This window comes from Pseudopipra pipra, chromosome 1, assembly GCF_036250125.1.
Source record: "Pseudopipra pipra isolate bDixPip1 chromosome 1, bDixPip1.hap1, whole genome shotgun sequence".
Classification (NCBI taxonomy): domain Eukaryota; kingdom Metazoa; phylum Chordata; class Aves; order Passeriformes; family Pipridae; genus Pseudopipra; species Pseudopipra pipra.
The window spans coordinates 21,338,619-21,354,645 of NC_087549.1; positions in this window are offsets into that span (position 1 = coordinate 21,338,619).

The window sequence follows — 16,027 nt, forward strand, 5'->3', positions numbered from 1 at the left end:
TTATGGGATGGAAGACACCATATTTTGAAGAGAGAGTTATCAGCTGGCTCCGGTTCACTAGTTCACTGCCATCTGTAGTAGTCATCTTTTTAATTTAGACTTTCCTGTAAAAGATACAAGAAGCTAACTTTGTTGTGTGAACCTTATTTTCAGTTTTACTTCCTTTCTCTAGTGCTGTAGTTGATTCTTTCGGTACTTTCATTAAATCAAACTAAGTCATGTATGGATTACTTCAGCTTTCAGTAGAAAATGTCCGAAATCTAAAGCTGAACTTGGTTTAGGTCAGAGTGGATATGAGAAGTCTGTGCAGTACTTGTGAGACTGGATAGTGGGACTGGATGGAGAGCACTCCATGGAACAGGGTGTTGTAGCCTCTGGACATTTGTAGTGTACAGCAGCAGCACAGATCACAAGAACAGCATGCAGGGATGGCCCAGCTTTATCACCCTTCTTTTGGCTATGGCTCCACAGTAGACTTGCCCAGGGCATATGGAGGATGCTGAAATAGCCTCTAGAGTGGGCATACACCACTGCAAATACTCCTGCTGCAAGACTTGACATAGGACACTGTTGAGGCCAGAAGGATGTTAAGAGATGAGACCAGTGTGGTTCCCAGTTACCACCCAGTGCCAGTGAGCTGACAGAACCAGCTGCACATCTACCATGGTTTGTGAACATACCACGGCTTTTCTGGCACAGATGAAATAAGGATGAAACCCAGTGCAACGGTGGGGAGAGAGGAAATGGAGTCAGTGCTGTGTAGTCTGCTCTCTGTGCATGGCCAGTTAGCAAGCAGTGTGGAGCCACAAAGCATATGTGAGAGCCCCTGGTGCACAGGACAGATCATATTTTCTTCATAAAAAATATTTCATGCGAGTAACTTCCCCTGGTTTGGGCTTTTGGGGGGCTTTTTGTAGACAAGTATTAGGATCTGAGTTTCAATGTGATCTTTTGTTGCATGAAGGAAGAATGCTTAAAAGCAATGGATCAAAAAGAGTAAGGAGAAAGATTCAGAGAGAGATTAGCAACTTCCTTAGAAACTGCAGATGTTTCTGAGGAAGACTGGGCAGACACAGACATAGTCCTGGCAAAAAGAAGAGTTTGGGGAAAATCTTTTAATTTTCATACTTCCAGTTACAGATATCTAAGTGTCATTTTACCAGAGCTCTCAAAGTGAGCAAAACATTCCTAGTAACAAGAAACATAAGCAGGATTGGAATTGTTCCTTTTGACTAAAACTAATAAGATTCTTATTGTGAATTTTATTTGTAACATCATTTAAGATGTTTCTGAACATCTTAAATGTTCAGAAGGCTGTGTTTCTGAAACAGTACTGCATAGTAGAAGTAGTGTCTGGTTCTGACTTAACTATGTGCAGAGTAAGTTTAGAATGTCAGGTTCTAAATTAAGTATCAGAATATGTGATTTCCCCATCTATTTTTTACATGTGAGGTATAGGATCAGGAGCTCTTTCAGCTGCTTGACTTTAACCAAAGCCAAGTTCAAACAGGGCTATTCAGTTCTTTAATATCTGTTTCCTGAGGGGTTTTTGTTGATATTTTGTCACTTGACCCTCAGTCCCTACCTCTCTTTTGGTCCATGAGAAAGATTATTGCAGGTACTTAAATTTTAATCTGCCAGCAATAGGTTGGGATTTGTCTCATGTCATAAAGTGCATAAGCGTAAATGTGATGCAGTCGGAAAAGGGTACACGGAGCAGGCACTTTGCAGCTTTACAAGTCCTGTCTGTTTATTCAGGGACTATGTCAGGTTGGGCACCTCCCTTTAGTTTACCTATAAAAGGAATAAACCTTTTATGGATGAAGACTCTTAATGGAATGGAAATGAATTCTTTATTACTGCTCCAGAGTCAGATTCCAGATGGTCTGGTTATAGTACTGTCACGTAGTCAGCGCTTCCTTTCACACTTATCTTGGTTAATGTCTGACAAAAAGTCTTTGAAATTGCAGGGTCGGTTCCATTTGATTTGCTTAGATTCTGAAAATACTTCATCTTTAAAAGGAGTAAATTAATACTTAAATTCTTAACTTGCTTAAAACAGGTTTGTTTTTTATAAATGTTCCAGTACGTACGGATAGGTCCAGCTCTGAGGAGACTTATATAATTTAGAGCAGTAGCACAGAAATAGTCTTCAAGGAGCTGAAATAACAGTATCACTGCTGGTTTCTTACAGTCTCGTGGCTGCCAAGATCTGTGTGGAAGGGAATTCTGGTTTCTCTGAACTTTAAAGCTACCTTGGGATAAATCTCCATAAACTTCATTTGAAATCTCAGACACATAACTAGATTTTATTGTATTGGATATCTCATGACATAAAGCTGTTGTGTCTACTTTCAGTTTTGTTAAAAATGCTGTCAGAAAACTTTTCCTAGTGTTATTCTAGTGCTCCTGTTCCTGGCTAATGCACTGGTGAGGTATGACAACCTAAACAGAAGTTCACTTGTGTTTTTTGAATAGCAGAAAACATTTATTTTTTAGAATTAATGCTTACTTTATCCGTACCTTTTGTTCCTTTTGATTCCTCTTGTCCTTTAAGAGTTTGTTGGAAATATGCATTCCACAGTTAGTCAGCATGACCTGCTGGACTAAGCAGAAGGCATATTTGGGAGTTATAAATCCAAGGACCTACTAGCTGTGTGGCCTTAAAAAAACTTACTTAACTTCTGCTTCCCTGCCAGTAAAATCAGTATAACTTACCAATCTTTGAGTGATGTTGTCATTAATATGCATAAAAAGACTTTAACTACTGCTACTGATAGCCTGTAGAGTTTTTTACTCAAAGCAGTTGTATTCACTTTACCTGATATATTCATGAAAAAGGAATGTACATTCCTTGATATGTCAATTAATAATCATGTTGTTAACCATTATTTCTTGAGCAGTTCTAGGCATGCATGAATTGCAGACAATAGCTCTGATCTTACATAATAACTCTCCAGGTGAGACTCCTGCACCAGTGTGTGAAGTCTCATTGATTTCAGCGGCTGTGGGCAAAACCAGTTGTGTCCAGAGATGATTTACATCCAGAATCATGACCAAGTATGGAAGACTTGCCTGTTTTCAGCTAGACATAATGGAAATGGAAGAAGACTAAAACAGAGAAGCTGAGCCAGGTGTTTGCCATTTCCTAAAGTTTTTAAGAAACCCATTCCCTGTGTCACTGCCTCTGGCTGAGGTTCAGTGTAGGCAGAGTAGGAAGGATTGTGAACAAGGCACTTCCCTTTCTTCTTTCTTGTGGATGTTGGGGCTCTCACATTTCCCTCTTGAGCAGGGGATCAGTTTTCATTTTGGAAACAAGTTTGGCAGTAAGAGGATGTATGAGCTATGGAATCAGAGCATTGGAAGATCTTCAGTGACATTTCTCCATTCTTAGCACATCATTTAATGACAGCACTTGATGGTCGGGCCCTAAATCTAGCACCCAGTCTCAGAAGTCAGGCCAGACATCGCATGTTTGTGTGCAGGAAGCTGGGGGAGTGCTCTCCAGCCGTGTCTTGGACTAGCTGTGGAGCTACTTTGCTCAGATTTCTCCAGTTCCACAGTTGCACTAACTTTCACAGGGTGAAGATGAGTTTTTTTAAAAGGAGCTTTCTATTTTCCCATAGCATTTCCAAGTCTCATCTGTTTTGCTCACTGAGTTGCTGGTCCAGGCACGCACACAGGATCATATCTTAAAGGTCCTATTCAGCCCTTGTACAGACCTTGCCAGCTCCTGGTCCTGTGCAGTAGAGGTCAGGGACAAAACTCCTCACAGTATTAGAGGAGGCAAGTCATCTGTTCTCAGTGTGACACCCTGTCTTCTGGTATCTAGAAGGAAGAAGTTTGGGAAATTTGAAGGGGGGAAAAAAAAAGTAAAAGCAAGAATCCACTGAGAGACGGGAGGGAGGAGTAGTAAAGGGAACTCAGAGTACTGATAACAGACTTTATGAGGCTTTATTTTGACAGCAGAACTCAATTGCTTTCACCACCACTGTGCAGTGTTGGACTATGGGAACAAAACAGTAGTGTTCAGACTGCTGCATTGTGAAAAGCTGCCTAGAAATGTCACCCTAATTTTGGAGGGGCTCTTGATGCAACATAGCTAACTTGTGTCAGAGACACCTGTCTGGTATGGAAACAGCCAGACTTAAAAGCATTCTTAGGGCTACAAGAGGTATAAATTAAGCAGTGATAGAGCTGCTATGTAAGCTGTGTTCTTTCTATTTTCTGTTGTGTTGTGATTTATAAAATGTCCTTTACCACGTATTTTATTGCACTAGGCTGAGGCAAGATCAAGTGTGAACCTCTCTCATTAGATGTTCACATCTAAGTCTGCACTGGCCACATTGACCACTAAGAGATCTGTCACATTGATTGTTAAATTTAAAAAGAATAGTAATTCTGATTGTCCCTCTGCAATCAAAGGTCCTGCATTCCTTTAGAGAAGTTGAATCCTTTGCATTCCCTTACTTGACTGCTTGCTCATCTCTCATGAGGATAAACAGAGTTTAAGGGAATTTCCCAGGTGGAAACTCCCCGTTCTTTATGAGAACACTGGGTGCAGCATTAGCTGTGTGCAACAACCACTTCACTTTGCTTTTGGTCCGGTTTCATTTGCATTAGTTGCACTATCTTTCTTGGGGAGGGAAAGAGGGGAAAGGTGAGAAAAGGATTTACTGACCCTTATTAGTTGTCCAGATTCCAATCTCACTTTCCCCGCTGTAAACTCAGAGTAAATTCACTGAAGCAATTCTATTACTCCAGCTTTCAACTGTGGAACTGCCCATCTTATTGTCTTGAGGTTCATTGTACATAGAGATATCCAGTAGAGATTGACAAAATTGTCTAATAAACCAAAATGTCTCTTTCCAGCTGTGTGAATTGCAGGCAACTTTCCAACCATTCAAAGCCTGGAAAAGTTTTTTCAGATGTGGGCAGGTCATCTGTTCATCAGAGATGCTGCCGTGCCTCAGCAGGGCAGCTAACTTAGGGCAAGTAGCTTATGCAATGGACTTTGTCTTAGCAGTTCAGTGAATGTAAATATCTGACTATAATTTGTGATAGAAACACAAAAGGGTGGGAATATCAATTGACAGTTACTCTGGGAATGGGGAAAGAGATGGGTAAGCCAAGTTACATTGCTTGACTGCTCTGACTGACAGACTCCAAACATCATTAAAACCCTGTGCAAATTGTAGATTCCTCTTTTAAAGACAAGATTAACTTTTATTGCCAAATACTCTTCAGGGAGTGGCTACAATTTATAAACAAACAAATTTCTTTGCTGTTACAAACCACCAGGTCAGGCAGATTTTAGTCTGTATGTCCCCTTGTCATGCTGCTGAACTATCCAGGTTGGAGACACACTGCTTTTCTTCTGCCAAAGCTGGGTTGTTTTGTTGGGTTTTTAAATGAACTAGCTCTAAGATGCTTGCCTGCTTTTGTGAATCTACATGATGGAGTCAATCCTTTGGTTGAACTGTACTGATGAGCAGGCTGAGGCTTTCCAAAAGTTCACTCACTTTGGGTCCATCCTACTCTCTGCGACACCAAAATAAGCTTAAGGTTTAGAGGATGTATTTTTACATCCAAGTTATCTTAGGCCTTTCCTAAGCAATATTAAGATAAATAGCTATAATAAGTGCAAAGTGCAAGCCTCTAGCCTGTTCTCTCAGTCCCTGCAGATGCAACAATGCTTGTATTGGTAAAAACTGCTTGTAAAACCAAGAGATGCAATTCTTAATGCATGCAACTTGACTACTCGGTATTAAGTAGTGAATTTAGCTAAATTAAATATTGATTAAAATACTTAGGCTCTGCTTGCATCATCTTTATACTCTGAATGCATTTTCTTTGTAGTGAGAAAAATTAAAAAAAAAAGATAACTTGGAGTTTTAATACTGAGGTGCTTTGAAGACCAAGTCCTGAAAGCAGGAAAATTATTCTGAATAGCATATTGGAGAGCAAATGAAGGTACAGCCAGCTCTCTGAAGGAAAGGGAGAGTTGGTTAGACATTTCAGCCAAGTAGAAAACAGAAAGTCTAAATGAACTAGACTAGATTTGTCTTTCTCTATAGAGAGTGACTTAGACCGAATAAAAACATATGCAATTCAGGCAAGGAAAACTACTCTCTCACTGAGAATAATGAGGTATCATTCTTTTAAAAATAAAATTAGAATTCAGTTCTGTAGTTCACTCGCTGCATTTTAATGGCACTCTGCCTCATGAGTTTTCAGTGGCTTTGTCTTTATTTTCCATGTTTATTCATTATTTGTATTACACTGAAGGCCTTTTTGTGAGAAAGCAGTATTATCTTGACATGATTACTTCCTGGGTATTAAAAATGGAAATCATAAATTCTATGCTGTTTCTTAATTTATGTACCCAGTATCTTTTTTCCACTGTGCTAACAGTGAAGGACAGAGTCCAGCACAGCACAGCACACTTTATAACTCATAGGCAGTGTAGTTCAAAAAAGGCTGATGTGCATAAGATTATCATCACGAAAGACTTCCAGAGACCTTGCAGGTACTGGATCCTTGAGAGGAACTGGCACCCATTCCACCAATGACAATACACTCTTTATGGACATACCCCAAATTCCTCTGTCAGTGGATGCATGCAATGTTCTTCTAGAGCTGTGCAGCATAATTGTTATTGGTCAAAGCAATTCTCTTTGAGCTTTGGATTCTAAAATAAAGAATAGTAAAATTCCTGTAGCCCCATTGAAATCCACCTCCTGAAATCAGGAACAGCAGAACTGGGTTCTGCTGATGGCAGGGAGCACCGTCAGCCCCAGCAAGATCTGCCGCTTGGTTCCTGAGCTGCTTGGAGAGCTGGACTCACCTGAAAACTTTAAGTTGTTCTGATATCTGAATGCAAGACTGCCCATTGGTGATTATCCTCATATAACTAACCTGATATTTTTCATTCCATTTTCATCCCTAATACCTTCCAGCCATCAGTACATGGCCTTGCTATGAGGATAGTCTTCACAGAGCGAGAAGATGGTAAGCCATGGCTCTCTTGAGTCTCTGCATCCCAATGTACGCTGAAAACTCAATGACGAAAGGAAGAAACTATTTTCCTTCCTCAGATACACCCATTTGAACTTACAGCAAAGCCAAATTTTACAAAGCTTTCATTCTACATGGGCTCTTATGACTAGCCACATCCCCATCATCTTTCAGTGCATTCCGGTAATGCCGTAAGCACTGTGCCCAACATGTGTCTAGTGGGGTTTGTTCTCTCACTGTTGCCTTGTGTCTGTGCTTTCCAATTGAACTTCTCAACAAAAAAGCGTCAGTCTCTAGTTCTGCTTCCTACTATTTTTGGTCAAACTTCCCTTCCTCAGATAATGCCCATCTTCATCCAGATATCCAAAACAACATAGCAGGCTACTGAGCAGCTTCAGCCATTGCAGTTGCTGTGTGGAAAGATAGAGACTTTTCCCCTCGAAATAACTCTTCTATGAACTTGTGTTATTTCCTTTTCCTGCCTTCCAAGACCTTTAATAGTTCCCTAATTTTGGCTGTTGGAAAGCTGTTGCTAAGCTCATTGCCTAAGCAGAAGCAAACCAGAAATTTGAGTATGCATGACCATCTCACAACCAGTGCCTGCTGTAAGCACACAGTTCTGGGATGGCTCTTCCAACAGTGAGACTTGGTCCTGACAGGCTGTGATAATGGTCAGGTTGCATCCACTCCACTGTGTTGACCCATTTAGCAAGTGAGCTTTTTAATGTGTGTCTGTTGTGACGTGCAGGGCTTTCCACCATCCAAACCTGCCTCAAATGCCCACAGCTAGTCCTCTTGCACAGAAGCTTCTACTTCAGAAATGGATGTTTTATCTGTGGAAGAAAACTAACAGTGTCACCAAAAGGCCTGCCTGCCTTTTTGGCAAAGTAAAGAGTCTTGAGATTTCTCAGTAAGTTTTCTTCATTTTCTTTGCAAAAAACCTTCCCTTTTCAAGTGAAATCTTTCCATTCCCCCCGCTGTCCCATTCAATGTTAAGAATGAATCATGGTTACGAAGTAAATTCATCATCTGTTCAAATGGAGTTCCAAGTTTCTCAGCACTGTAATTAAAATTAATTTTTTGCTGTTGCAAGGATGGCCTGGCCTAATGTGAGAAGGGAAGAGACAGATTGGGGTGGTCCTGAAGTCAGATGTACTCCTTTCATTGCCAGTTCCATGGTAAGAGGGGAAGGTACTGGCTGCTGCAGCTGGGTGGGCTGTCTTCGTGAACCACAAGTAGCAAAGAGAGAAACAACAGGCAAATGGAGAGAAACCTGAATAACCATGCAATCCACTACAGCAGGCAAAAGTTTTGTGGAAAACTAGTGCATTAAGAGTATTGGTCACCATAGTTGCAGTTAGTGAGATTCATTAGGAACAATCACTCACAGCTATTCCTGCAGCATCTTTTAACAACAGGATTTCCAAGCATACTACTAGGAAAACAAACAAACACCACCACCCCCAAAAAAACAAAAACGTACCACTAACACCCCCCACACACACTATATTTAAAAGCTTTTAAGCCCCAAGCAAAACACTTCCCACTTGGTATAAATATAAATAAAATTGTATAAACAAAACCTCAGTTAATTTGCAAATTCAAGCACTCAGAAAATGTAACAAATATATTTCTGTCCAAATTTATTGTGGTGGGTTTTTTTCACACAGGGGCTGCAACTCTCAAACATCTTACAAACACCCAAAATTTTCACTGTGTCTCTGTGAAAAGGTCAGATATGGACTGGGGAAGTGGCAATACAATGGATGGAAAATGGTCTGGACTGCCTGATTCAAAAGGTTGGAATCAGAATCAGCACTACAAAATCCATCTGGTGGCAGGTGTCCCCCTGGGACCGGTACTGGAGCCAACACTTTTTAGTGTGTGTACTAACAACTAGAACTTGTGGATAATATCAAATTGCAGGGATGTGTTTGATATGCTGGAGGGCAGGGCTGCTGTTTACAGGGACCCTGACAGTGGGAGGAACAGACTGACAGGAGCTTCATGACATTCAATAAAGGCAAATGCCAAGTCCTGAACATGGGATGGAATAGGCTTATGCAACATCTCAGAACAATTGTCTAAGAAGCAACTTTATGGAAAAGGACCCGGGTTCCCTGGTGTGCCTCAAGCCAGATGTGTGGCAGCAATATGCCACTGTGGCAAAGACCAACCATGTGCTGGGCTGTGCTAGCAAGAGTATAGCCAACAGGTCAAGAGCAGTCATTCCTCTCTGGTGTTCTGCACTTGTGAAACCCCAACTGGAGTACTGTGTTCATTCTGGGGTTCCCCAGCTGAAGAAGTTCGCTGACAAACTGGAGCAAGACCAGCAGAGGGTCACCCAGATGGTGATGTTTGAAAAGATGCAGCCAGAGCTGGATTGGTCCAGTCCCATGATGAGAAGGCCAAGGGAGATGTTTTTGCCCTTTACTACTCAGTAACTGGAGTCAGACTCTTCTATGTGGTGCACCCTGACAGGATAAAAGGCAATGGGCACAAATTGCAGCACAGGAAATTCATTCCAATGTTAGGAAAATAATTTTCACCATGAAGGTAGTTCAGCACCAGAACAGGCTGCCCAGAGAAGCTGTGTCACTTCCATCCCAGCAGACATTCAGAACTTGACTTACAAGGTACTGAGCCATCTGATCTTGCTGGACTAACCTTTAATGGAAGGAGGGACAACATGACTTCCCATGATGTCTTCCAATCTAAATGACCCCAATTCTAAGAGGAAGGGCTGCTGAGGGAATGTTCAGTCCCACTGAATTTATTGCTTTTGATATGAAACTTACTGGTTGAGAGGGAGGTGAAATGAAAAGCTCATGCCACCCCACAAAAATAGTTTAGATTTTAGAATTTTTTAAATTGTTTTAGTAAGTCAACACCAAGGCCTTTCTAAGTTTTGTTTTTTTGTTTCTCTAAAAGGACATGAGAAAAGATTAGCTGTCTGTCAGGTAATCAAATACTTACCTGAAGCTCTTTCATCCAGAAAAATGCCCTGAACTTCAGGCCAGAAAATGTTAGCCTTCCTCTGCTTTCCCTGACACAGCATGCTCTATCCTGGAATAGCAGCTCTGCAAAGGGTAAGTGTGGAGAGGGAGGATGTCCCTGCTAGACTCCTGACAAACTTTTTCTCAATAAACGCTTCACCACATCCAAGACAGGATGTATCTCCAGAGAAAAATATCACTTTCCTGAACGGGGCCACTGTGTTCAAATCAGGCAAAGAAAGTTTTTAAATAGCTTTACCAAAGCCTGTTTACCAAGCCTGTGAACTCTCAGGCCATGAGAGGGAGCTTTTAAAATGCTCTTCATGTACAGGAAGGCCTTTTGTCTTCAAGAGTTCAATACAGGTCCCTGTCCCAGCCTCACAGTCCCCCTTACCAGCGGGCTCCCATCCTTTGCCCTTCTGCTCTCCTCTGCCTGCTGGAAGTGAGGGATGCCAGCAGCAGGCAGTGACGCAGCCGGCCGGGTTTGGAGCCGTTCTTATCTTGTGTTTATACACTCAGCATACAGTGCACAGCCACAAAAGGGGCCTGCCCAGATCTGCCTGCTATGGCTGGTGACAGAAAATGTGCTGCCTGACGCATTCAGAGGGGTGACTGAGTTAAAGGGGTTTCAGTTTCTTTCCATCACCCTGATATTTTCAGTTCTTCTTCTCTTTTAATAAATCTTCGGGATTAGAAAGACATTGTATGTGAGAGGTTATGCACAATTTGCCAGAGGGGTGTTAGTTGTTAAACTATTAGCCTTAAAAAATAGTTTTATCATGTAGTAATAAGACCAGCATTTCTGACAAACTTGTGGCAATAGACCTAAGAAGTCTGATCCCCACAGTTAAGCACGTGAGCTTTTTACAGCTTGAAGACAGGGTCAGGCACCCAGCTGCCATGGAACCTTACATTTCCACAGTCACTTCTGCCACTGTGATAATTGTCATCAGGGGCTGATGTTCCACACAGTTGTTCTCTCCTGTGGCCTTCTTTCACGTTTCTGTTATCTCGGCGTCTTCACCAGAGAAAAAAAATCGATGTGATACAGTCAGGAGCAAGGCAGAGTTCAAGATATTTGAGTTTCTTAATTGTATTTCTAGATTGTCCAGTGTTCAGCACTGGAGAAGGTGGTCTTATTAAAGATGTTTAACTTTTGAAGTTTCAGAATTTCTCATTTGCAAAACAACCCTCTCATGTTCTTATACATTTTGTACCTTTAAGTAGATATACCTATGTAACTATTTGAGTCTCAGATGGATGGTTTATTCTTCTCAAGCTTTTGGATGGAAATTATCTTGAGCTTTTTAAAATATGCTTGAGTAGATTATAATATTTTGGTATGTGGTCTTGTTTTTGGAAGATGAGTTGGAATGATTTTATCTTTAAGTTTGTAATTTTCTTCACTGTGAAATCTCCCTAGAGGAGATCACAGAATCACAGAATATTCTGAGTTGGAAGGGACCCACAACAATCATCAAGTCCAGCTCTCACAAAAATAGCCCATACTGGGATTGTACCTGCAACTTTGCATTATTAGCACCATGCTGTAAACAACTTTAGGAGGAACTCTCAGGCTTGTATCCACCACAGGCTGTATCCTCTCTTTAACAATGTCTTGGAACCTTTATCTACAAAGTTATCAGAGCTCAAATATCTGATCAGTTTCAATATAGACAGTCTGTGCTCAGGAGCTCCAGTATCCATCCAATGCAACATGCTTGTCCTTCCTTCGGATCAATAATGGCTAATAAGGATGAAGGTAACATATCAAACTCCTTCACTGTTACTATTGATGCTTTCTGACAAGCTGTTGACTGAAAGAAGGGGCCCTGCAGGCACTTTCTCTTAAGAAGAAAAAAAATAGCAACAAACATTTTTTTAGTGCAATCCCTTTCATTTACAAAGCATGTGTAGTAGTCTGTTTCTTTTAGAGCAGAAGAAATCAAATAGTAGTGACAGCATCTTGGAGCTGAGAACAAAGACATTATCTTTCAGCCAAAAGTCTGTACTAGGGTGGGGGATTTTTCCTGCTGTGAAGACTTCTATGTTTGTCCGCATTTAGTAGCTAACTTTTTTTCTCTGCTGTGTCTGCATATCTTTAACATTCACACAAACCACCAGAGATAACAAAGGAGCCACTCTGCCTTTGTTGTGAGACAAAATCTTTGTTGTGAGACAAAATCTTTGTTGTTTGAGTAATTTGGTTCCAGAAGGGAGCCTAAGCCTTCCTGTAACAATGGGAAGTGACTATGTTCAGCCCCTAGCATTACGTGTCATCGTAATAGCTCTGAAAGTCTAAGGACACAGACAAGGAAAGGACTGTAGGTTTAATTTTTCGTGCAACAAATCTATGCACTCCAAAACTATACATAAGTCTTTGGGTAATTGAGCTTGTATTACAGGTCTGAGACAGAAGCTGCAATTTTCATGGTACTGGTTGGGAACAATGACTTTGAGATCAGTTTATTTTTAATGAAATAATTGTAGTAGACTAAGGTAATGACACCCATGGACCACAGCGGGTGTTAGCAAGAAGAGAGGTGATATACGGCTTCCTGAGGACTGAGAGGGATTAGCAGGTGAAGGATGTGTGAAACATTGCAGGATGACATGAACCAAACGTCTCTGCTGATCTGCTGATTTTTAGAACCTAGTAGAGGTGAATGCTATTTCCTAGGCTTATTTTTGGTTGGTCTTTCTTGAGAACTGGCAAGTAGAAAATGGGCTAGTTGTTTTATGAAAAATGTTCTCTCCTGGGAAGCTGGCTTAAAGTTTTTCTTGGAGAGATCATGCTGCTGAGCATTGGTCCTGGGCTTGCTTCCTCAGAGATTGCACATCACAGCTAGTCTTCCTCCTTCAGATTCTGCACTGGGGAAAGTAGTAATTAAAAATCCCGAATACAGTCATGTGAATTTTCTTGTGATTTTAATACTTTTTCCTTGTCATCTTGTCTTGCCTGATAAACTTGTCCAGCCATCCCCAAGTCATTTTGAGCATCTTTTCTGACACAGGACAAAACACACAACCAATTCCCTTCAGATTAGTTCAGCTGTGAGAGGGCGTGCATGTGGTTATGGAGGGTGTGGTGCATGTGTATGATTATTAAAATCAGATAACTCGGGGAAACTAATTACAATTTTTAACTGTTGTTGCAATCTCTTCCGTGGAAGAGAAGTTTTCACATGAATATTTCTTGCATTAGAGGTGAAATCAGATCCCCATCCCGCACTTGCTGTGTTTGGAGTGTTGCCAAAAAGCTCTTTTAAAAAGGCATTCCTACCGGAATATGTCATGGACTATTCTTGCTCCCAGCTCAAATGGGGAACTGGAATGTAGACCTCCCAGTCACACACAAGAATGGTGGCATTCGGGAGGCTCACGTTGCAATCTAGAGAAAATGAGCATCAAGGCAGAGGCAACACCACATGAAAATGACAGGGAGAAATAAGCAGCCCTACAAACCTGCATTTAACACTGGCCAGAGCTTAAGTTAATGTAACAATTAGCTGGGATTTACACATACATACTTCTACTAAAAAGTTGGTTTATTGCTTTTAAAGGCAGTATCTCCACAACAGAATGAGCTGCCTAAAGAGTTCAGTGAAAAGCGAGAGGAGAAGGAAACAACTGAAAAAGGTGAGAATCAGACCATGGAAAACTCTTTAAGGCAGAGCACTAGATGCAGAGTCTTCTTCATTAATCTTCTGGTTAGCCTATCTTCCTTAGAAGGTACTATCCTTCTGTAAGGAGAAAGAAGCATAAATATATATATTCTGAGCTAGAGGTAATTTCATTTTAGGTTCTTTGTTTCCCAGGTTTATTTTAAACAAGTAGACCCACCTCTCCAGTAAACTTTTCCTACTTCCCATGGTGTTACATCAGATTAAACCTGGAATATCTTTTAGAGATCCCATGAAAATGGTTCTATTTTTGCCAGGTTACTGTCATAAATATCAATATGCCAAGTAGAACAGACTGTGACAATAAAAATGTTGATCTCTTTGGCTGCTGAGTGACATTAAGTGAATCTCACTGATATTTAATTTGCAAACTGAATTGCACCTATTGAAGGAGGGGAAAAACAGCAATGCTTGTGCTGATGAGAAATTCTGCATTTGAAAACACTCCTTATTAATGATTCAAAACATACAGTTCCTAGGAGCTGTAAACAAGTTCAGTATTCTGCACACTAATCCATAACCATTATCATATGTAGGGAACATGAAGTTACTCATAAACAGATGTTCCCTCTGCCAAATCCATTCATTTAATGCACATTTTACTTTCCAAGTCCTAGTTAGCAACTTTCTGTGGTGGGTGGATTACATGAAAGGATGGAAAGGCAGGGATTAATTTGCCTGCAAAGGAGCAATGTCTTCATGACTGTTCTGGAGTCTTTTCCATCTTGCCTTGCAGTGCAAGAGTTGTTCGTCTTGGACTTGCTCTCACTGCCCTGGAGGGCAATCAGCTTTACGTTTTCAGGCACTGTGAGGCACCAGGAGATGCCAAACTTGTTCTGTTACCAGAGAGCTGCGTCATTAAATGTGCTCTCTGCACTGACTGGGAATGAAGCCTGGCATTCACAAATGCTTATGCCCAGAGAAGGCAATTATCTTGCCATAAGTTATAGGTAAGCTTTCAGGAAAAGGTATGCCAAAAGCAAAGGGTGGAGGAAGAATTACTGCTCAAAGCATAATTCATTTCTAAGTGACTTCATGTTTCTCAGTGTCTAGTTCAGCCAGGTGTTGAGTACTTTTTAGTACAGACATCCCACCATCTTTCAGGGCAACCTGTTCCCCTGGTTAAGTACTGGGGTGAAATTTTTTCCATATATCCAGCTGGAATTTCTCTCCTTTTTCTGTAGACATCCAAGAAGCATGTAACTCAGTCTTTGCCGTAACTCCCTATAAGGAAGAAATCATAATCATGGCTGGGCTTCGCGAACGAAGATTTGGGAAGGCTCTATCCACATTTGCTACAGGCGCGCTGGTGGCTTATGAGGCCAATCCGTGACAGACATATCCGATTGCAAAAGGCACAGCAGAAAGACTCCTTAGATGGTGTATTCTGCAATACACGGTTCTTTCTGCGTTGCCTTTTTTCCTCGAGGGTGATCCTGCGTGCTTTCTCAAAGGCATCAGCTGCGTTATAGATGGTGTGTCTCCAGGCCTCCCGATTTGAGGCCAGAGTAGACCAGTTATGGTGATCAATATGGCCAAGGCTGAGATGTTGTTTCAGGGAGTCCTTGTATCTTTTCTTCGGGGCTCCTCTCTTGCGGCAGCCGGTGGTAAGTTCACCGTAAAGCAAGATCTTAGGGAGGCGGTGGTCCTTCATCCTGGAGACATGACCTGCCCAACGCAGCTGTGTTCTCATCAGCATGGCCTCAATACTTGTGATAGCTGCTTGCTCTAGAACAGATGTGTTGGTGACATAGTCTGACCAGTGGATGTTTAGAATTGTACGGAGGCAGCGTTGATGGAAGCGTTCTAAGAGACGCAGGTGGTGGCGGTAGATGACCCATGATTCAGATCCATATAAGAGAGTAGACAACACTATGGCTTTGTAAACACTGATCTTGGTGCTTTTCTTCAAGTGTTTATTACGCCATACTCTTTTATGGAGTTTTCCAAAAGCACTATATGCCTTTGCTAATCTGTTGTCTATCTCTCCGTCAATCTTACCGTCTGAGGAGATGAGGCTACCGAGGTAATTAAACTGTTGGACTGATTTGAGCTCTGATTGACCAATGGTGATGTGAGGATGATGGGGGACATCCTGAGGTGCAGGCTGATGGAGGACCTCTGTCTTCTTTAAGCTGACTTCCAGCCCAAAGAGCTCAGCAGCATCTGCAAAGCAGGATGTTAAACGCTGCAGAGCTGCTTCTGTGTGGGCAACAAGGGCGGCGTCATCAGCATAAAGCAGCTCCCGGACAAGATGGTTTAAGGTCTTAGTGTGGGCCTTCAGTCGCCTTAGATTGAATAGACTTCCATCAGTACGGTATCGAATGTAGA